Here is a 23,377-nt window from a genome sequence, read left to right as displayed (position 1 = left end):
GCTGGCATTTACTTAGCTTTATGGTGTCACACATACGGTAAGTACATGATTTGCATACATTGTTTAATGTAACCCTCATAATGGCCATTTTAGATAGGTCTCATTGTTTCAGTCATTTCACAGATGATCTTACTGTTGGTCAGAGAAGTTTTAACTTTCCCAAAGTTTCACAGCAGGTGAATATAGTGTTGGGACTTGAAATTCTTTCAGTCTGATTCCAAAGCCCTTTTATGATGTTGCATTGCTTCAATTGCAAGAATAAAGTTTGAATAAACATACAATTTCAATAAATATTTCATCTCTCTCATCATTAACTACTCCAGTTCCTCAGTATCACCTGTGAACTTGTTTGAAATGCGAACTCTCAGGCCCCACAACAGACCTACGGAATCAGAAGAAACTCTAGAGGTGGGAGCCCTAAATATCTTCTAAACAAAGAAGATCTAGATGATTCTGGTGTATGTTAAGCTTTGAGAATTGCTCGCCTCTCTTCTCACTGTCTTTATGTAGCTCTGTACTTACAGAAAGCCATGCTGAACGCCTGTCCGTCTATGTACTGTATTCTGTTGTATGTCATCATTTAAATTGTATTGGGATTTTCACTTGTTTTTTCCATTTTCTACTTTTAATTTGCCCTTGGTACTCTTGGAGGCTGCTCTTGTTGAATGAAAAGTCACATAAAAATATATGTAGTGTGTACCTGCTTGAATGCTTGTTACTGTATTTCAGAATAGGCCTCATGTCTGCTTTCCCCCTGTCCTGGTGGTTTTGCATCTACTGGGGGGGAAACAGAATTTGAAACACAACCTAATCCATGCAGTCAAGGTTTCTCTCCGCCACTTCATGCCCTTTGTCAGAGGAGCGAGATGTTTTAGTCATTGATTCTTTATTGCCTTCTCTTCCAGCTTCTGCTGGAGTGTCAGTAAAGAAGGCAGCGTGTCAGTTATGATGCACTCCCTCCGGATTGCGCGGATGGAAATCTTGCCAGTGCTGAGGGTTTGGTGATGCGGGAGAGAAGCGCTCTTCTCTCTCCGCTAAAACGCCGCTGCCCGCTGGTCCTTTTCGCCACCACACTTTTCAGGACAAGTGGATGAAAGCTTCCTGCCCTGTTCCCCTTACCTGCAAGTGAACCCTATGGTGGTTTCCAAGGTAATGTTAGGATTTATGAATGTTTTCTCCCATTTTCATTAGGGAAATGAGTCAGAAAGGGCAAAATGAATAGTTAATTTTCCCTCTTTACACATCTCTCCTGTTACATTTCTAAAAAAAGTGCACTTTACCTGAATCTTTAATTTAGTTCATTTATTCTGATTTTTGGATTTAAAATGCACGTAAGGTGACTAAACTCGTTTAAATTGCCTAGATGAGGTTTTAGTTACTTCATTTCTTGTATCATTAAGGAAAATAATCTTGATGTCTATCACTTGGATCTTGCTTCTATATTTAAAATTTGCTTGATTGAAATGGTTTTCTTTTTTTTTTTTTTTCTTTTTTTTTGTCCATTTCTTGGGCCGCTTCGGCGGCATGTGGAGGTTCCCAGGCTAGGGGTCCATCGGAGCTGTAGCCACCAGCCTACGCCAGAGCCACCGCAACGCGGGATCCGAGCCGCGTCTGCAACCTACACCACAGCTCACGGCAACGCCGGATCCTTAACCCACTGAGCAAGGCCAGGGATCGAACCCGCGACCTCATGGTTCCTAGTCGGATTCGTTAACCACTGCGCCACGACGGGGACTCCTAAACGGTTTTCTTCCATCTTCCTCTGTCTCCTCGCCCTCCTCGCCCTCTCCCTTGTCCTCTTCCTCTGCCTCCATCTACCCTGCCTCCTTCCACAGCTCCTGGCTCCACTTGATTATTAAAAAAGAAGGGAAAGGCCAACAAACAGTTCTTGAGCATTAACTCCGTCCCAGGAGCTGTACTACTTCTTCGTATTTTCTTCAGTCTGTTTTATTTGTGGTAATCTTCCTCCTCCACTGGTGCAGCCGTTAGCTTCCTACTGAGTCTTTCGTCTCTTCCCTCTGTGATGTGTCTCTTGGTTCTATGGACTCAACTCATAAACCTCTTTTAAATGTGTCCTTACCACTCTGTCATCACTGGCTGACTCATCGTTCAGCCTAAGACTCTGAATGAACTCTGAACCGGTCTCCCTGACCTCACTTCTCCGGCCTTTAGAGCGTGCGTATTTTTATCACTCTCCAAATCATTTTTCCAACGTGCACATATACGCCTTGATTCATTCAACAAAAATTTTACCAGTCACTTTGTGCTGTGAATACTTGTGTAACATGGTAAGGTCTAAAACCTCAACATGTTTCCTATCTGACAGAGGAGACAGATCTAGTTGGACAGTTATTACAGAGTCTAGTATGTAAAAGAATAAAAATGTAGGAGTTCCCTCGTGGCGCTCCGAATCCGACTAGGAACCATGAGGAGGTGGGTTTGATCCTGGCCTTGCTCAGTGGATTAAGGATCTGGTGTTTCTGTGGACTGTGGTGTAGGTCGCAGCCCCAGCTCAGATCTGGTGTTGCTGTGGGCCAGAAGCTGTAGCTCTGATTCGACCCCTAGCCTGAGAACCTCCATGTGCTGGGGTGCGGTCTTAAAAGCAAAAAAAAAAAAAAAAAAAAAAAAAAAGAGAATATACGCACAGCATGAAGGAAGTACTGAGGAAAAGTAAGCGTTCTGGTGGTGAATCAGAGGAGAGATTTAGGAAAGACTTCCTGGGCAAAATAATGCCTGAAAGGAGACTCAAAAAGTGAGCAGATCATTTAGGGAAGAAGTTGAAGGTCGGGCTGGGCACGCGAGGAAAAGCCATTCTGAACCCAGAGGTGATCTTAAGCACCGGCAACAAAAAAAGAAAGAGCTTGTTGTTTCCAGAACTAAAGAAATTCTGTTTATAGTTAAAGTTCCTAATTTGGGGGATAGTTTATTATGCAGCGATAGGTAACCAAAACAGCAACTGAAGGGCTGATGACAAATACAGTGCAAAGAAAATCTGAACCGACTTGGTAGCTATAGAGACGGACGGAAAGATGTGGACACAGGAAACCCGAGGGAATGAACGTCTTCAGGATGTGGTATGGACTGGAGGCAGTCAGGGGGAGCGAGAAAAGCGAATCAGGGATGACGCCCCAGCTGGGTTCCAACGTGGCCGCAGCCGAGACCTCACTCCTCTGTGCTGAAAACCTGTGAGCGCTGCCTCCGGCTTCGAGGATGAAGATGGAGGGGCAGCCTTGACCGCTCCCACCCCTGCAGGCTGGCTCCTCTTACCTCACCGGCTTGTCGCCGCTCCTCCCCGCCGGCCCTCCTTCTCGCGACTGAGGGTGGAACCCGGGATCTCTTGCTTCTTTGGAAAACACTTCGCATGTGATAATTCCTCTTCTGGGAACGTCTTTGCTCTTCAGCTCAACCTCAGCTCTTCATACGTTCCTCAACCACACAGAGCACTCTTTTAGGGATCACAAGTTTCTCCCATCCCTCCATCCGAGTGAGTATTTGATCTTATGTGTTACCGCAGCGGCTGTATCTATATTGTCCTGTTACGTCGAAATTATGTATTTACATATCTACCTTTTCTTCTAGACTATGGACTATTCAAAAAAGGCTCATCTCCATTTTTTTTGGTGCAGTTGCCTTTAGTATATACAGTAAGTGTTTAATCACTATTTATTGAGTATATGAATGAAAGAATGTCTTTTATTTTTTTTTTTTTTTGTCTTTCTAGGGCTGCACCTGAGGCATATGGAAGTTCCCAGGCTAGGGGTTGAATTGGAGCTGTAGCTGCCAGCCTATGCCACAGCCACAGCCATGTGGGATCCTTAACCCACTGAGCGAGGCCAGAGATCGAACACATGTCCTCGTGGATACTAGGTGGGTTTATTACCACTGAGCCATGATGCGAACTCCAAGAATGTCTTCTAAATCAATGAACTATCATCATATTTCTCCTGAATTTTTAAGTTCTCCATTGGGAGATACGTATTGGAGATGCTTGCACGTGGAATTTGCCTGAACATCAGTGTAGCTTTACAGAACCTGTCATCCCCTTTCCCTGTTCTCACCACAGCCTCATCATTCGATCACTTTTTTTATTGGTTTATAATTTTTTATTACCCAGGGTAAAATATTTTCCATTTCTGCCATTTCTTCATATCCCATTAGTCTAAGAAACACTTGGCGGCACGTGGAGCAGCCTAGACCCAACTCACCGCTTGGGCCTAATCCCGTCAAGCCCAGACTAGGTCAGTCAGAGCCTAGACGTTGCATATGTGTGTAATCCAGAAAAAAATGCTGTTTTTTTAGGACCACCGGATTTCTGCATTGTTTGCTGAGGAGCAGTCGCGCAGCAGCAGCTGTCTGGTAAAAATCCCCTCCATTCTCAATGCTGCCATCCTCTTTCTTTTATTACTCCCGTGGACTCTTGCTGAAGATCCCTGAGAGAAGTCTTCCAACCTTTGTTTCTTTTCTTTTCACCTCATTTTATTTACCACATCGGATAAATCTTCCTGTTCTAAAACACTCCGTGATTTCATATTATTTTTCAAATAAAGTCTAGGCAAGTCGTCTGTCTTCATTTTTTGAAATTCCGTCCGTCCTTCAAAGTCCGTCTCAAATACCACTTTCTTTAGAGAGCTGCTGTCTACCTTCCCGCTGCTGTGCTCTCACTTTCCTGTGGGTTTTAGCGTCTCCCCACTTCTCCCACCCTCAGCCCTCGGTAGCCACCGTTCTCCCCGGCCTTTCCTCAAGATGGGCTTTTTCAGATTCGACATATAAGTGATATCACACAGCATTTGTCTTCGTCTGTCTGGCTTGTCTCACTGCGCGCAAGGCCCTCTCGGTCTGTCCTGTGGCTGCAGGGCAGGATTTTGCCTCCTTGCTCAGGAGTGAAATGTGCTTGAGCGTCACCTCTCCTTTATCCACTCGGCTGATGAGATCTCCAGCTTCTGAGCACTGAAGTTCTTCAGCGTTTAGCCAGTGAAAACATTGTCTTTATTTTTGACTTCATTCTGCTTAGAACTTGCCTTCTTAAAGCTACAGATCGATGTCTCAGTTTTGGAAAATTATTGGTTATCACCTCTTAAAATATTGCTCTTTCCCCTTCTTTTTGTTAACCCGGTAACGGATGTTAGGCTTTGCCGTACGCTCTAGCCCTCTCACCACATGCCTTGATCTTTCTTTATAGATTATTTTTTCTGACCTTTTCCAATTCCCTGTTTCCCTCTTTAGCCTGACACAGTTTAAGTCCTTCCATGATTTCTTAATCTTGGTAATTATATTTTTTAGCTCTTTTCACATTTGCTAGGATTTCCTTTTATGGTTTTCAGTTGTCCATTTTCCATAAATAAAGTGTGGAAATTTCAATATCTGGAAGAGTTCCTGTGGGTCCCTTTATTGTCTGCCATTCCTGCCATATCTCCTTGTATGGTTTATTGTCTTTGATTTTATATCAGGTGTTATATTTGAAGTTGATTGTAGGACGAGTTCGAGGCCTGCATGTATATTATATTCCTCAACAAAGACTCTGATAGTTTTTACCAAGGCCCTGGGGGCACTGTCAACCCAGTATCATATTAATTCAGTGTCCCTTTTGAGATTTTGTGGATCACTCGGGTGATTTGAAGTCTGAATCGTTGATGCTTTTCTGAAGGTATAGGTGTTTTTACACTTAGATCGGCATTTACTTTTTAACAAAATAATTGTCCTGACGAGGCTTGAATGTGCTTCTTTAGCCCGGACCTCTCTGTTTAATTGCAATATTGGATCTCCAGCATCTCCTCTGTCTCCGTTTGGATGTTTAACATTTTAAAATTAAACTTGCCCCAGGAGTTCCCGTCGTGGCTCAGCTGAAATGAACCTCAAGTATCCATGAGGTTGCAGGTTCGATCCCTGGCCTCACTCAGTGGGTTAAGGATCTGGCGTTGCTGTGAACTGTGGTGTAGGTTGCAGACTCAGGTTGGATCTGGTGTTGTGTGGCTGTGGCGTAGGCCGGCAGCTACAGCTCCCATTCGACCCCTAGCCTGGGAACTTCCATGTGCCGTGGGTGTGGCCCCAAAAAGATAAAAATTAAATTAACTTAAACCTGCCTGAAAATGAACTCCTCCTTCTCCCTAAAACATACGCTTATTGAAGTCTTTCCAATATCTGTTGATGGCAATTCTAGCCGGATACTTAAACTGCAAATCTTAACCATCCTTCTTTTCCCTTCCTTTGACATTCGATTTCAAATCATTTGGTAAATTCTTTTAGCTTTACTGTTAAAATGTATTTAACAAAGTCCAGGCTCCTGCATCGCCTTCACTCTGGCCCCAGCCGGCACCCCTCTCCACCGGATTAGTCTCCTTGTCTGCGACCAGGTCTCCCTGCCTCCACACAGAGAGTAAGATGATACGTTTTCCCCTCACGAGGGGCACCTTGTGATGTATTTGTGACTTCTTTCCCGACTCAGTTCCTAGTTCTTAACTGGTTTTCTAACGTTCCAGGAATGCCTCCAGCTTTGGGACTAGCTCGAACCTCTACTGAGAACGTAGTTTCTGCAGACAGGCCCCCAAAAGACGATGGGTCTCTGTTCAGTGTCCCCTGTCAAGGAGGTTGTTCTGACCCCCCTGTTTTCAGTCGCTGTCTTCACCCTACTCCAACCCTTTCAGCTATCTCACCGCTTCCTGTGATTATTCTCCTGTTTTAGTTGTAAAATAGTGCTTATCAGCATCTGACATAATAGGTATTTTTCCTTCCTTCCTTCCTTCCTTCCTTCCTTCCTTCCTTCCTTCCTTCCTTCCTTCCTCTCTTTCTCTCTCTCTCTCTCTCTCTCTCTCTTTCTTTCTTTCTTTCTTTCTTTCTTTCTTTCTTTCTTTCTTTCTATCTGCTTTTTAGAGCTGCACCTGTGGCATATGGAGGTTCCCAGGCTAGGGGATCAAATGGGAGCTACAGCTGCGGGCCTACACCACAGCCGCAGCAGCACTAGATCGGAGCCGCATCTGTGAGCTACACCACAGCTCACGGCAACACCAGATCCTTAACCCATTGAGCGAGGCCAGGGATCGAACCCACAACCTCGTGGTTCCGAGTCAGATTCATTTCCACCGTGCCACGATAGGAACTCCTTGTTTTTTAAATTTATTTTTTTTTCAAATTTATGTTTATTTCTTATTTTTCTGTCTCTCCTCCCATTCCACTAGAATGTAAGCTTCAAACGATGGGGTTCTTGATCTGTTTACTCTCAAAGTCCCAACACCATGAATACTGCTTAGCACATGATAATGTTAAATAAGTATTTGTTAGCTGGGTTAATGTTCCAGAGGGAAAAAAGTACCCATTTTTGGCCAGTTTTGGAACTGAGATCTTATGAACACAAAAAGGCTATTATCCTTTAGGGTAACAAGCAGGATTGTTAAAAATATAATCAACAGAAAATATTTAATCTCTCAAAGTTTATTCTATTAATTCAATTGTAGCTGTCTGATTTATAAGGAAATGTTAGTGTTACCATAACTTCATGTTATAAAGGAATTTCTAGGCAGCAAAGAAAAATGCCACTGAATTGATATTTACTACAAATTCAGTTCCATCTGATTTTGGATGCTTCTGGCACAGTCAGTTGTGGATACTTACTTATTTTTGTGTTTACGCAACGAAAGACATTGCTGTGGTATTTCACACGCATCCCTTTAACCTGCCTAGACAGCACTTTGATGAACTTGTGAGAAATGGCAACGATGAAAATCTCTTGCCAAATTAGATATTTGACCGAGGACATATCAGGACACTGATTTGGATGTTTTAACCTTATTCTACTCACTGCTCATACCTTCACATGCTTTCAAAACACGAAATGCTGACCACATTATGAGAATGTATTTTTCATCCTCACTTGATCGATGAGGAAGGAAGCGGGGAAGACGCACGGCCCCGTCACAGGTTAGCGGCGTGCGGGGCCTCTGTGTCAGGCACTCTTGCCTCACGTTTCTGGGTTTATTAAGGACGTGACCTGATGCCAGGATTATCCTGGAATCCAGGCCTGAGCAACACAGTTTATCTCCGGGAGATGCTGCTGTGATGACTGGAGACTTTCCCGTTAAAATTCAGGGTCTAGAACAAGATCTGGTTCACCTTGATTAAAAACTGTTCTTTGAGAAGAAGCATCATTTTGGTGTTTCCCAAACTCTTCCATAGAGGGGCTAAAATAATAGGCTTGGGGGTTCCCGTCATGGCCCAGTGGTAATGAACCCGAGTAGTATCCGTGAGGACGCGCATTTGATCCCCGGCTTTGCTCAGTTGGTTAAGGACCCCGTGTTGCTCTGAGATGTGGTGTGGTTTGCAGCTGTGCCTTGGATCTGGCATTGCTGTGGCTGTGGTGTGTGCTGGCCGCTACAGCTCCAATTCGACCTAGCCTGGGAACTTCATGTGCTGCAGATGCAGGCCTGAAAAGATTTTTTAAAAAAGGCTTAATGGAAAATTAGAGTTCCACGGGTTTTGTTGTTCGTACAAAGCAGTATCATGCTTTATAAATAGAATTAGAGGAGTTCCTGTCGTGGTGCAGTGGTTAACGAATCCAACTAAGAACCGTGAGGTTGCGGGTTCGATCCCTGGCCTCGCTCAGTGGGTTAAGGATCCGGCGTTGCCATGAGCTGTGGTGTAGGTCACAGACATGGCTCACATCCCACGTTGCTGTGGTTCTGGCATACGCCAGGGGCTACATCTCCGATTCGACCCCTAGCCTGGGAACCTCTATATGCCATGGGAGCAGCCCTAGAAAAGGTAAAAAGCCAAAAATAAAAAATAAAAAAAAATAAAAAAAAAATAAAGAATTAGAGTTTCCTTTGCAAAGTGGTATAGCTATGTTAGATATCACTTTTCTAGACAACCACCTACTCAGTTATGCAGATGTGGAGTAGTTTGTTGGGAATCGAAATGCATGAGTTCCTTTTTGGGTACCGGGGGTTATTACTGCATCTTGCTCTTGGGCAAGAACTCCTTAATGGTAGAAGGAGGGGCTTAGAGAAGTATAATTCCACCTGGTTAAAACTGGCAAGTGGTTGATAAGATTATTTTCTTGTTCTTTCACGTTCTTAGTTTCTTCATGTGTAAAATAGTGGTCATCGCAGAACCTTCCTAATGCAGTTGTTGTAAGAATTAAATAAAATAATCTACGTCAGGTGTTTGGCACATTGCCTGGCACGTGGCAAACACTACGTGCTTGTTAGTGTTGTCATTCTTCTCATCTTCCTTCTTCTCATTGTTATTAAATGATGATGATTATTGAATGAAGGTGAAAACGTATGTTCTCCGGACGAATAGGATGGGGACAGTGAGGAATTTTTTTTAATCTCCTGTATTTCAAAGACTAGCTATGAGTGTTTACTACCAAATGCAAGATGTGACCATGGACTGTTTTATTTTTTGATGTGTAATTTATTTATATGAAAGATATTAATGACATTTTAAAATTTATTGGTGTGTGGTTAACTTACAGTCTGGTGTTAGTTTCAGGTGCATCTAAGTGAGTCAGGTGTATGTATACATATACCCATTCCTTTTCAGGTTCTTTCCTCCTGCAGGTTATCATACAGTATGGAGCAGATCTCTGGGCTCTACAGTAGGTCCTTGTTAGTTATCTATTTTTTATATATAATAGTAGTGTGTATATGTTAATTCCAACCTCATAGTTTGTCCCTGCCCCCAGTATTCCCCTTTGGTAACCATACATTTGGTTATTAAATCTTTGAGTCTGTTTCTGGCCTGTGAATAAGTTCTTTTGTATCATTTTAAAAAAATCATATTCCACAGATTAGTGATCTCATATGATTTGTCTTGTCTGACTTTCTTCACTTAGTATGATAATCTTTAGGTTTATCCATGTTGCTGCAAATGGCATTATTTTTTCTTTTTTATGACTGAGTAATATTCCATTGTATATCTGTACCATATCTTCTTTATCCAGTCCTCTGCTGATGGAAATTTAGGTTGCTTCCATGTCTAGACTATTGTAAATAGTGCTGCAGTGAACACTGGGATGACTGTGTCCTTTTGAATTATGGTTTTCTCCAGGAACATGCCCAGGAGTGGGACTGCTAGATCATATGGTAATTCTATATTTAGTTTTTAAATGAACCTCCACACTGCTTTCCACAGTGTTTGCACCAACCTACATTCCCACCAGTAGTGTAGGACGGTTCCCTTTCCTTCACACCCTCTCCAGCATTTGTTGTTTATAAATTTTTTGAGGATGGCCATTCTGACTTGTGTGAAATGATATCTCACTATAGTTTTGATTTGCATTTCTCTAATAATTAGTGATGTTCAGTATCTTTTCATGTGTTTTTTGGCCATCTGTATGTCTTTGGAGAAATGTCTATTTAGATCTTCTGACTGTTTTTGATTTTGGTTTTCAAAAAATTTTAAAAAAGTTTTCATGAAGTATAGTTGATTTACAATGTGATAATTTCTGCTGTACAGCAAAGTGATTCAGTTATACATATATACACATACATTCTTTTTCAGATTATTTTCCCATATAAATAATCACAGAATATTGGATAGAGTTCTGGGCTTTTTTTGTTTTTATGTAAAGCTGTATAAGGTGTTTGTACATCAAAATATCACCATATAGTTTGAAGATTAATCCCTTTTCAGTTGCTTCCTTTGTAAAGATTTTTCTCCCATTCTGTGGGTTGTCTTTTCTTTTTTTTTTAATGGTTTCCTTTGCTGTGCAAAAGTTTTATATCTATTTTTGTCTTTGTTTTTACTACTCTGGGAGGGGGATCCAAAGAGGTACTGCTGCAATTTATGTCAAAGAGTGTTCTGCCTGTATTTTCCTCTCAGAGTTTTGTCGTATCCGGTCATAGATTTGGTCTTTAATCTATCTTGAGTTTCTTTCTGCATATGGGGCTAGAGGATGTTCAGATTTCGTTGTTGTTTGTGTAGCTGTCCAGTTTTCCCAGCACCACTTACTGAAGAGCCTCTCTTTCCTCCACTGTATGTTCTTGCCTCCTTTGTCAAAGATTAGTTGACTGTAGGTGTTTGGGGTTTTTATATGGGCTTTCTGTCCAAATGTTTTTTTGAGTGAATGAGTAAATGTACTGCTGGACTCATCACTGGTTCCTAGCCTAATCACAGGTCTCTGAAAATGTCCAATACGCAGAAATATAGATTGTATTACCCACATCTTTCCCAGCTTCCTTTTAGTGTATCCTTTTGTGTTGCAGAGACTGGAAAGCTAAAAACCACATCTCACAGTCTCCTTTAATAGTGAGCGTGCCGGATGTGATTGAGGTCTGGGCAGTCAGGTGAACTCACATGAGATTTGAATTTGGACTTGAATTATGCCATGAAAAGAAAGAGCACGAAGTGTCTGCTTTTCTGGTGAAGACTTGCAGAGGTGGGTGATGCCTGGGCTGGCCTTGAACGTGGCTACTCCTTGTCGTGGTAGGCGAAGCAGCTGTTGGGGAAGCTCCTTCCTGCAGTGGGAACGGGGGAGTCCCTCCTGTAAACTCTGCCCAGAGTTTCTTTCCGTAGTTTTCCCACTGACTAAGCGACTCTTTTAACACAGGGAGGTGAGAGCTGTCTCTTCCTGTTTGAAGAAGCGGGTATGGACTCTGCCCCTGCGATGAAGTCCTGCCCGACAGCGTGGTTCCTTCTCCCTCCATCCTTTTCATCCCTTTTCCTCTCGCTTTGGTCCAGTGCCGTTTCCTTCCTCACGTATTCTCTGATTCCCCAGCCGACAGGCCTTATGTCACCCGGGGGACGTCCCGCCTTTCTATGAAGGTTTTGTGTGTTCTGTCCTGATGTCAGGTTGGCCTTCTTAGTCTGAGTGCACGTTCTTTGCGGGGGTGTAAAATTAAAATGTGCCTCAAGATCTTTTTGAGTTTCACGGTGCCTTGGCTATAGCTGGCCCTTGAAGAATATGTAGAAGAATTCCAACAGAATAACTTCTGGAAGGCCGCCTCCAGAGACCCCGTGGCTGGGGCCGGGGCGCCGGCGGTTTCCAGTGTCCCACGCACGCTGATGAGCCCTCGCTTGTCCCCGCAGACCAGCTTCAGAGCCGCCGCGCGGTGATTGCCAGGAGCCTTTCGACTGAATGTTCCCGGTAACCTAGGCCACGCATTTCCCGAGCCGAGGGCATCACCCGTGCCTTCCTTTTCCCCGCTCCCTGCGCTGAGGAAAGGCCAACAGAACATCCTGCTTTCACCGAGTCGTTCGAGACGGGTCCCTTAACAACCGCCTCAAGATCCCGTCCTTCTCTTGTCCCACCTGCTCTGTAGCCGGGTCTCGTCCGCGCACGTTCCGCGTGCTTCACCTGACCGTGTCCTCCTTCCCTTTCCGTCTGCGGCGTGTCTCCTGTGGGCTGCAGCCTGAGCCTCCCCTGCAGCGCCGCAGACCGGGCTGCATGGAGCAGGTCTTCCCGCTTTTGGAGCCCGTGTCCAGCTGCACCGCGGTTTTCTTTCTTTGGGCTTTCTTGTCCGCGCAGCTCCCTGGGAGGTTCGGAGGAGGATCACTGGCTTCCGTGGAACACTTTAGGTTCACGGTACCTAGAGTTCATTTTTAAGACTTACTGATTTTGATGTCTGCTTTGTTAACTATTTGTGCCCAGGTTTGCCAGTGAGACAGAGTCTTCAGACAACCTTACCAGCGTTACTTAAATAAATGACACCGAATGTCATCTGTTACTGTTGGCGTTGTTTTGTGAAGAAGCAGAGTACGAGGTTGAAAAGTGAGGACATGGAGTCAGATTAACCGGGTCAGGATCACCCAAGCTCTGCCACCAATAGCCTGGTGACATTTCACCAGTTTCTTCCTCTCTCCGGGTTCTAGTTTCCTCATGTGGAAAATGTGGATAAAAGTATCTACCTCTGAGTGTTGTGGTAAGAACTGAGGAAGTCAGGATACACACCGTGCCCAGGAGGAAGTCTCACATGATGTACTTACGTGGCATCAGCTATTATCTGTCCTATTCGTTAAATGTGCATTTAAGCTTTTAAAGTATCTAAAAGATGTGTAATTCTGACTAAGAGAGAATAACCAGTATTTCTGGGAGTATATATGGACTTCAGCGATTTTAGTGATTGAGTGATTTTTCTTCACATTTGTGAAATAAATGTTCATAGAATAACTTTTTAAAATTCACCTTAGGAGTTCCCATCGTGGCACAGTGGTTAACAAATCTGACTAGGAACCATGACGTTGCAGGGTCAATCCTTGGCCTTGCTCAGTGGGTTAAGGATCCGGTGTTGCCGTGAGCTGTGGTGTAGGTTGCAGACGCGGCTCGGATCCTGCGTTGCTGTGGCTCTGGCGTAGGCCGGCAGCTACAGCTCCAATTGGACCCCTAGCCTGGGAACCTCCATATGCCACAGGAGCAGCCCTAGAAAAGGCAAAAAGACAAAAAAAAAAAAAATTCACCTTAAAGAAGCCATGTACATTGATTAAATTGTCCAAATAACTTAATATAAAGTCATTTGCTCCACAAGAGTCATAAAAAACAGTGATTTTTTTGTAGCTCTTAACAAATGTTTATTGGAACTTAATGATCTTTTTATTCTTGTACTTTTTTTTTATAAAGGAAGGAATAGGTAATTAGTATTCTGTCACATTTCTTGAGTTCTTTAATTGTATAAAGTAGGGTGGTGACTTCAAGAGAAAAAAGGCGAGGTATTTTTTTATTAGCTATGGGAACAAAAGTAGGCTGTGGCATGAGCTTTTCCTTTTTTGTGTGTGTTCTTTTAGCCTCATTTGTGGAACATTAGCATCTGCAGTATCTTATCTTTATTTTTCTCCTCTAATGGAAAGGTGACTATTAAAGATTCATTTTCAACCATCAGGGTATATTATCAGAAGGTGGTATGGCTCAGGAATGGATATAAAAGAAATCAGGCACTTCTTTATTGGCATTTGGTGTCGAGGGAGAAGGATGCTGCCAGCAGAGAACTGGGTGCTCTGGGTACCCTGCTCAGCATCACATGGATGCAGTCTTGCAGGTGCTCAGTACAGGTGCCCTGTGAACAAAGAGGTGAAGTCCTCTAAGAACAGGCAGACTTATTTCACCAGCCCTTGCCATGCTCTGGATGAAAATTTCCTAAAGGACACCAGGTTCCTTTTACTTTCCTTCCCGGTCTTGTTCTTCGGCTCTCTGAGGCTCAAAGCCACCATTCAAGACTTTTTATGTCAGTTCAACCAAGGGGCATGAGGTCAAGAATTTCTGGTTGCTCATATTCTCATAGAGTCTTCAAAGTTAAAGACAGCTAAATGTGTTCTTCTATGCGTATTTGTAGTAGAAAGAATATTTTAATATTTTACAGTCAACAGCAGAATCTGTCTTTGGATAGACTGTTTCAGAAAGTACCCTAATAGCCACCCTGAGAATGACATGGAAAACTGTCCTTGCTTACCTCTGCTCCCTCCTTCTCATGTGAGCTTGGCCAAAGTAGGACGGAGGCGACTGGGGGGCAGCTGTACTGCTTGCTTAGTATTGAATGAGAGAACTTTCGAGGTGCTGAAGAAAAGATCAAGAGAGACGCAGAAGGAGACTTAAGAGGGAGAAAAATATAAGACAGACTTAGATCAGCACCGTCCCATTACAAAGTGTCATACAGATGTATAAATTCCAGTTTTATAGCAGCATCGTTTGGAAAGAAAAATGAACAGGTAAAACTAATTTTGGTAATGTGTTTTACATGGACAGCGTGTCCCAGTTTGGACAAGCCAGATTTCAAGATTTCAGTGGCCACATGTGGCTAGTGGTTTCTGTATTGGGTAGCAAAGATACAGTGAGAGGAGCCCAGCCTCAAAGTTCTAGGTGGTTAGAGTGCACGAGGGTTCTTAAGTTAAAGATTTTAATTCATTTTTTGTGTTAGGCCAAGATATGTCACCCTCTCCATCATCCCTATATCTTCAGTGAAATGCTGTTATTTTATGTAGGATAGTTTTAGTGAAACTTCTTTTTCAGCTGTACTGGCAGGGATACCATTTCTTAAGTGTCCGTCCAGGCAAGGAACAGAATGTCTCTCTCTCATTCGCAGCAGCCGAATAAAGCCAAGTCTCGTTTATTCCACAGCCTTAGCATCTCCTGTGTGCTTCTCTTCCTCCCTAGGCCCACTTCGCTCTGGTTACGTTACACACTCAAAAGAAAAGGGGTGTGTCCCACACCTGGGTTCATGAGACAGAGAAAATAAAGCAGCCATCCGAAGACGCATACGAGTGAGACGGGAATCCACCAGGAAGGACAAAGCAAAGAAGGCTTGGAGATAGGGCAGGAGGGCAGAGCAGGAGGTTTTCTACTCTACGCTGGGTAAAAACTTGGCTCCTTTTTATTCAGATACTAACTGTAAACTTGGAGACCTTGGGATCATTCAAGCAACTAGTGATTTTTCTGGGGAAGGGTGGGTGTGAGAGGTGAGAAAGACTGCCTGGGATGAATAAACACAGCAGTATTCTGCTTTGGGAAAATGATCTGTTGACCCGAACTGCAGCCACAGCAGTGCCAGATCTGAGCTGCATCTGCACATCAGCAGTACGGCCATCGTTTTCGTTGCCGTGTGTCGGGTGACTGTTCACACGTTTAGTGTGTGTGATAACGGAGTGCTCCGCCACACCCCACGGTGGGGAGTTATCTCCTGTAAAGTATATGCACTCTATTAACTTTCTGAAGTCCACAGAATTTACAATTCCGAATTCCAGCTTGCCTCTCGAGTCTCCAGGGAGGGACTGTGGACTTGACTTTGGAAGGGAGGTGGGGTGGGCTGGGCAGAGGAGCCCTGGAGGAAGCGTTCCTCAGACAGCGGAAACTAGAGCCTCGAGGTCAGTGCTTTGCCGAAAGACATGCCTCTTCGCACCTGTTAATTGAACACATATCTCTCTTTCCTTCCCTCACCAGCCTTCTTATCTGCCATTCATTGTTGTTTGTCCTCTACTTCCTGAAGCCCTGTAGGTCTGTGTATAGTTCTCCACATAAAATTCTAGCATTTTTGGTTAGTTGGGAGAAACTTTTGAGTCTCAATGTAAGAGATGCTGTTGAATAGGAGTTTACTTCAGAGGCTTTTTTTGGGGAGGAAAAGAGGAGATTTGTTTGACTCAGGCTGATTATGGGTTTGTTTTTTGTTTCTGGTCTTTTTAGGGCCGCACCAGTGGCATATGGAGGTTCCCAGGCTACGGGTCGAATTGGAGCTGTAGCTGCCAGCCTATGCCGCAGCCACAGCAATGCCAGATCTGAGCTGCATCTGCGATCTACCCTACAGATCATAGCAATGCCAGATCCTTAACCCACTGAACGAGGCCAGGGATCGAACATGCGTCCTCATGGATACTAATCAGATTTGTTTCTGCTGAGCCACGATGGGAACTCCTGATTATGTTTAAATTCATTGCTTGCTCTTGAAGGCATGTAGAAGGCAAAAAACAGGCCATAAGCCTGTGCTTGTGTTACTCATCAGTCACTATTTTAATTACACCTTAGTGATTCTGATTCTGTCAGGAGAGTCAGCAGCTCATGGTGTATGCTATTCAGACGTATTATCTAAATCTAGAGATTCTTTCATCTAAAAGAGTTAACAGGGAGTTCCCATTGTGGCTCAGTGGGTTACGAACCCTACTAGCATCCATGAGGTTGCAGGCTTGATTCCTGGCCTCACTCAGTGGGTTAAGGATCCAGCATTGCCCCGAGCTGTGGCGTAGATCAGAATCATCTCATATCTGGCATTGCTGTGGCTGTGGTGTGGGCCGGCAGCTGCAGCTCCTAGTCTGGGAACCTCCATATGCTGTACCCACAGCCCTAAAAAGAAAGAAAAAGCAGCAAAAGAGTTCATGGTACCCTAGATGGGGCTAATATACCTCAGAGAATAACTTACATGACCAGAGAGGTGTGTATATTTCTTCTGTGTATTCAGAGGCACCCGCAGTGCTCTGATATATATTTCTTTATTACTCAAATGAATTTATCACATCTGTGGTTGTATAATGATCATAACAATCTGATTTCACAGGATTTCCATCCCACAGCCCAAGCACACCCCCCACCCCCCAAACTGTCTCCTCTGGAGACCATGAGTTTTTCACTGTCTGTGAGTCAGCATCTGTTCTGCAAAGAAGTTCCGTCTGTCCTTTTTTCAGATTCCACATGTCAGTGAAAGCATTTGATGTTGGTGTCTCATTGTATGGCCGACTTCACTACTATGATGATTTCTGGGTCCATCCATGTTGCTAAAAATGCTGGTTTTTCGTTCCTTTGAATGGCTGAGTAATATTCCATTGTGTATATGGACTACATCTTCTTGATCCACTCCTCTGTCGATGGACATTTAGGTTGTTTCCATGTCTTGACTATTGAAAATAGTGCTGCAATGAACATGTGTCTTTGCGAGTCCTGGTTTTCTCTGGATAGATGCCCAGGAGTGGGACTGCTGGATCAAATGGTGGTTCTATGTATAGTTTTCTGAGGCATCTCCATACTGCTTTCCACAGTGGTTGCACCAATTTACAATCCCACCAACAGTGTACTAGGGTTCCTTTTTCTCCACACCCTCTCCAGCACTTATTGTTTGTAGACTTTTGGATGATGGCCATTCTGGCTGGTATAAGGTGGTACCTCAGAATGGTTTTGATTTGCGTTTTTCTAATAATGAGTGATGCTGAAATCTTTTCATATGCTTTTTGGCCATCTCTATGTCTTCCTTGGAGAACTATATGTTTAGATCTTCTGCCTGTTTTTTGATGGGCACAATGCTTTGATATTTTTTATTTCTCTAAATGTCTGATGTAAACAAAACATGAATGTCCATAGCTGTAGGCAGGAGTTGCTGTCTCTCTCAGAGTCCTGCATGACCAAGAGGCTTTGTTCCCCACAAATCTCCCCAGATTATTTTTTCTGTTTATTTTACCGAGCCAAACTTCTTTCAAGAATTATATCTCTCTTCTATGTGATATTCATTTTGAAAATGCTTCTCTTTCTATGCAGCAATGACAGAATAATGTGTTCCTTGCTGAACAGAATGCAGAGTAATTTCTTATCCAATAAAAATGAAAAAATGAAGCTGTTCAAAAGAAACTTCCAAATTGCCCTGCAAAGGAAACTCCACAGAAATACTCCAGCAAGCTGGGAGATCAAAGGGTAACGTTCGGGACTCATCCATTGCATTTATCTTTCATCTGGGCAGCGAGTGATGTGCCAGTCACTGGCCTTTTGCTGTTTCTAAGGCAGCAAACAAATATTACAGTTACTGTAGAAAAGACCTGCAGCCTTGTGGTAGATAAAAGAAAATTTAATAGTAGGCCTTACGTTTACAGATATCCATTGGGATTGGTTTTCAGTCAGTGACCCTACAGAGCAGTAATGTAAAATTTATTGGCCTTAGTTGAAGCATGAATTCCCTGTGGAAGAGTAAGAACCCTTTCCCCCAAAAGCTGCATGTACACCCAATGTTTTACAATTTAGGTGTCAGTGTTTGGGTTATCTGAAGCCTATGTCTGCACCCCAGGTAAATTTGCAAGGGAAAAGGCATGGGAAGCAAGTATAAATAAATGCCTTTCATCTTTTTTTTTCAACTTAAAAATCTATTTCTGGAAAATTATGCTTTGTCTTGTATTCCCTGCCCCCCCTTTATTTTAAATGGCTGTACCTGTGGCATGTGGAAGATTCCAGGCTAGGGGTCAAATCAGAGTTGCAGCTGCTGGCCTACACCTCAGCTGCAGCAACTGGATCCGAGCCGTATCTATGACCTATGCTGCAGTTTGTGGCCATGCCCAATCCCTAACCCACTGAGTGAGGGCAGGGATTGAACCCGTATCTTCACAGATGCCATGTTGGGTTCTTAACCCATTGAATCACAGCAGGAGCTCCTTTATCTATATCTTAAAGAAATTACTGGAGTTCCTATTGTGGTGCAGCAGAAGCAAATCCAACTAGGAACGATGAGGTTGTGGGTTTGATCCCGGGCCTCGCTCGGTGGGTTGAGGATCCGGCGTTGCTGTGAGCTGTGGTGTAGGTCGCACATTCGGCTTGGATCCCATGTGGCTGTGTGGCTCTGGTGTAGGCTGGCAGCTGTAGCTCCGATTTGACCCCTAGCCTGGGAACCTCCGCATGCCACGGGTGTGGCCCTAAAAAGAAAAAGACAAAAAGAAAAAAATTAGTAAGAAAAAGTGGTGTTTCATTCTGGAATCGTATGTGACTGAACTAATAGGTAATAGCAATCATAGTAAGATTAGTTTGAAATCCTGCACAACAGACCATCTTGGGATTTTTCCAAGGTCTGAAATGTCAGTTTATCTGGAGACACGGAGAGAGGGGTTCCCTCCAAAGAGGGCCTGTGGGAGTGGAGCTGCCTTGCTCATGCTTGAGGTAGTACTGCTATTCCCAAGCATGGACTCGGTCTTGAAATATTTGCTGTCCTTCAGATGCACGTCTTGTGGATTGTGGATGCGCCACTCAGAAGGGTGATAGAGAAGAGAGGTGGGGAGCGGTTAACCAGTCGGTAATACCACTGCGAATGCCTCTCCCACTTCGAAGACTTTAAAGAATTACCAGTAGTTTATCTCTAGGGAAAGAGCATCCTGGGTTCTGTGCCTTCTAGAATCCAACAGTAATATCTACGTGTTCGCTTTCTAGGGCCTTGGCATTCACTTTGGAGGCATTTTTCTTAGCTATTACACATGTTACTCTCTTTACAAGCAAGGGTGGTCTTTACTATGACCACTCTTATTTCCTGAGATGAGGAAACGAGATCCGAGAGGTTAAATGACTGGCTCCCGAATCCTAGTTGTGATAGACCTGGGGCTTCAGTCCGGGTGTCTGACTTCCCTCCTTTTGACTTGGTCAGGAACAGCAGCTTCCCCGTCACCCTGTCGGGCTGGTTCTCACTCTCGGTGAGACGTGGAAAGTGAGACGTGGAAAGTGAGACTGGCTTCCTCGAGGGCAGGAGGGACCCGCCTGCGTGAGCCGAGCTCCCTGTCACGGAGGAGCGGGGGGCGGTGGCCTGTGGGAGATGGAGAGTCGTGGCCCGGGGGGGTTGGCAGTTTGGTGGCAAAGAACGTGGGACGTGGAACTCTGCTCAGTTCTCGAGGAGCCTGCTCCAGCATAGCACAGGGTGACGATGCAGTGAAAGAGGTCTTTGAGGAATGAGAAAAAAACAAAACAAAAAGCAGAGGCCCAGGCAACCTTGTGCTTCTTTTTTTTTTTTCCTGCTGAGGAAGATGCTAAGAAGATTTTCCCTCCCAAATTCCAGCTTGAGGCTGAAAGGTCAGAGGTACTAGAACAAACAGTGACAAAGACACAGTATGTTCTAAACCTAAAGACAAAGGAGATGCAAATAAATAGCTGGAACTGGAGGGCCTTCACCCGGGAGTTCTGAAGGGACTCAGGAGGAGAATGGGCTCTGGTCTCAGGCAATTGATAGCCGCAGGTGACCCCCAGCGTTCCTCGAGTTTGAGGACAGGTAACAAATCCAATTCCCTGTTGCAAAAAAGTCACCCTTTGTCAAAGATTTGTTTTTACTTCTGTTTCAAGAAATCAATTCGCAAATGTTCATTGACTATCTAGTGTTCGACCTTGTGGGGTGATTATGTTTTTGACTTCAAATTGTTTTTATTGGATTTCTAGGCAGCTTAACCTATACTCAGAGTCTCCACAAGAGTCTTTATAGACCTCATAGCCTGCCTATTTAAGGTTGTAATCCACTCTGAGTTAAATACCACTTGCTTAGGAAAATGAAATCACAGACCGATACCCCAAATCTGTAACATAGTTAATGAACAAAATTAGTTTCTTCTTTCAGGTGACTTAAGAAATAATGCTGTATCGACTTATTCTTAGTAGGAATGATAGTTTTGGAATGAGGATTACAGGAAAGTATGTGTTTATTTTTTTTTTCTATCCTGATAAACTAAAAGTATTTCCCTAGTTTTTTTTTTTTTTTTTTTTAAGAAATAATTTATTATTTTCTGAAGCTTCTTCTCTTTCCTTTGTTTTCCTCTTTTTTGGCTGCTTCATGGCACATGGGGTTCCCGAGACAGGTTGAAACCTATCCTGCAGCTGCAGTGATGCCAGGTTCTTTAACCCACTGAGCTGGACCAAAGATTGAACCTGCATCTTGGTGGCACCAGTCCTATTGCACCACAGCAGGAACTCCAGTTCCTTAGATTTTTTTTTTTTAATTCTTTTCATGGCCTCACTTGCCATATATGAAGATTCCTTGGCTTGAGGTTGAACTGGAGCTACAGCCTCTGGCTGAAGCCAGAGCCACAGCAACATGAGTTCTGAGCCACATCTGTGACCTACGCAGCCGCTTGCAGCAATGCCAGCTCCTTAATCCACTGATCAAGACCAGGGATTGAACCCGCATCCTAACACATAGTAGGCAGGTTTTTAACTCGATGAGTCACAACGGGAACTTCCAAGTTCCCCAGATTTTTAATCGAAGCGGGGAATGGCTTTGAATGAAAAGTTTTGAGGTTTTTCATTTCATTCTTTCTGCCAACCTGCAAAACTACCAGAATCAGGAAAAGAATTTTGGTAGAATTTTTAGCAATAGAGATGTGCCGCCAAAGAAAAGCAGTATGTAGGTTAAACAGCACTTTTGCCGATGGTTGTACAACACGCAACAAATAAGGCGATGCAGTTTTGCAGCCCTGGAAGTTGTGCATTTTCTTCTCCCCTTTAAGTGACGCTCTCTTGTGAAGGACACTTGGGTTTCTGCCGCTTGCCCTACCGGCCCATGACTCTTAAGGGTCAGGGGAAGCAAAGGACCTGTGCGGAAGAAGAGGGAAGAAGAGAGAGTCACATTTGGGTATTCTTGTTTTCTTTTCTTTTCTTTTCTTTTCTTTTCTTTTCTTTTCTTTTCTTTGGGTATTCTTAATATGAGTTAAATTACAGCCCCCTGACAGTTGCTAGACCAGGATAATAATAGCCAAAACGAGTCTTCTGCATGTTTGTATATCTTTAAATTTTGGACCATATAGTATGATAGTAAATTCCTAGAAAACACCATATACTGGTGGGTCATGTAGTAATAAGATTCCATTCTTTTTTTCATTATATATATTACTCAAGAAGCGCGTCTGTTTTTCTTTTGGTTCTTTTCCTCGTTGGTATTGTTTCTTCCCCTCTTCTGTTGTAAAGAGAAAGAAATTAGACTTCAGGAGATTAGAGGAGGGCCTGTATGACCTTCCTACATCGTATTCATCCTCAGACTTGTATTTTGCAGGTAGTAAAGATTTTTATAATATCTACCCATAAGCTAATGCTGGCCTTTAAGTGAGGAGTTAGTATGCTCCTCAGAAGTTGCGGCTACTTATCCGGCAGTTTTCTTATGCGTAAGAAGTCGGCATGACGTCTAAATGAACGTGCTCTTCTTTGGACCTACTGTCGAATTATGGAGGGTCAACCGTTGTTTTTCTCTGCGCTCGGAAATGGTGGTTGAGCTGCATAGTGTTGAGCTGAGTGGTGTTCCCGCCTCGGGGTCCTGCTCGTATTTGCATCTGCGGACTCTACCTAGAAAGTGCTCAGTAAACACACATCTTGAGCAGCTTCAAGGTGCAGGAGGTGGCCATGTTCAGGAGGAGGCTTCTGGGTATAGAACTGGGCTGCCCTTGTGGTGCCACCGCTACCTAGCTGTGCGAGTTCTCAACCCTCTGTATCTCAGGTCCTTTATTTTAGAAGGTAATAGTGCCTTCCCTATAGAGGGGTACGAGTTAGGGAAGGGAACATGTCAGGCTGGTGTGGCTGTTGTTTGTGTTCACATCCGTTTCTTGCCCTTCCCCCACTCTACTTCATATCGCAGAGGGGCTGATTCCCCCTCGCTGCATCCCCAGGCTCCTGGGTCAACAGACTCCTGGCTGGTGGAAGACTGAGGAGGGAGAAGGCAGGGCATCCCCCCCCCCCCGCTTCCGGGATATTCTTGGGCCGCAGCTGCTTCTTGTCCATGGCACCAGCTCCTTCAGGACAGACTCGCCCTTCCTCCTTCCTCCGGTGTCCTCAGCCTCCCAGCTGCCTCTTCCTCTCTCTCTGTCCTAGAGGTTTTGGGGGCTGACTGGCCTTCTGCTCTCAGGCTTCCTTCAGTCTTGCCCGTTTGATTCTCTGTTCCTCCCGTCACTGGTGTAACCAGTCCCTCGAATTAATTTCTTGGTTGTAAATCCTTGACATGGTTTCTGTTTTTCCTGGTAGGTGGGTTCTTTATTTGATGCGTGTACATAAAACGTTTAGTATAATGCCTGGCTCATAGTGTGTTCTCCTTAGATGATAGGTATGAACAAATGGAAACCAATGGAAATTAGCTAATCTGTAAGCATGGTAGGTATAAGGAAAAAACCCACAGCGTCTTTAGCTACAACTCCAAAATCTATAAAGCTCTAAAAACTTGAGTTTTCCAAAAATACGCTTTTGCTTATTTTGATTGCAAATTCTGAT

At 43.9% G+C, this 23,377-nt stretch overlaps 1 protein-coding gene across 1 annotated transcript in view; it reads left to right on the top strand.

The window, feature by feature from the left end:
• OTOGL (otogelin like) overlaps nt 981-23,377 on the top strand; it is a 218,730-nt gene continuing 196,333 nt past the window's right edge. The window contains exon 1 of the mRNA XM_013998114.2: nt 981-1,149. The gene's annotated coding sequence lies outside the window, so the exon portion shown is untranslated. The remainder of the gene's footprint in view (nt 1,150-23,377) is intronic.

This window comes from Sus scrofa, chromosome 5, assembly GCF_000003025.6.
Source record: "Sus scrofa isolate TJ Tabasco breed Duroc chromosome 5, Sscrofa11.1, whole genome shotgun sequence".
NCBI classification, from domain to species: Eukaryota; Metazoa; Chordata; class Mammalia; order Artiodactyla; family Suidae; genus Sus; species Sus scrofa.
The sequence above is the reverse complement of the archived record's forward strand: the minus strand, read 5'-3'. Positions and strand labels throughout refer to the sequence as shown.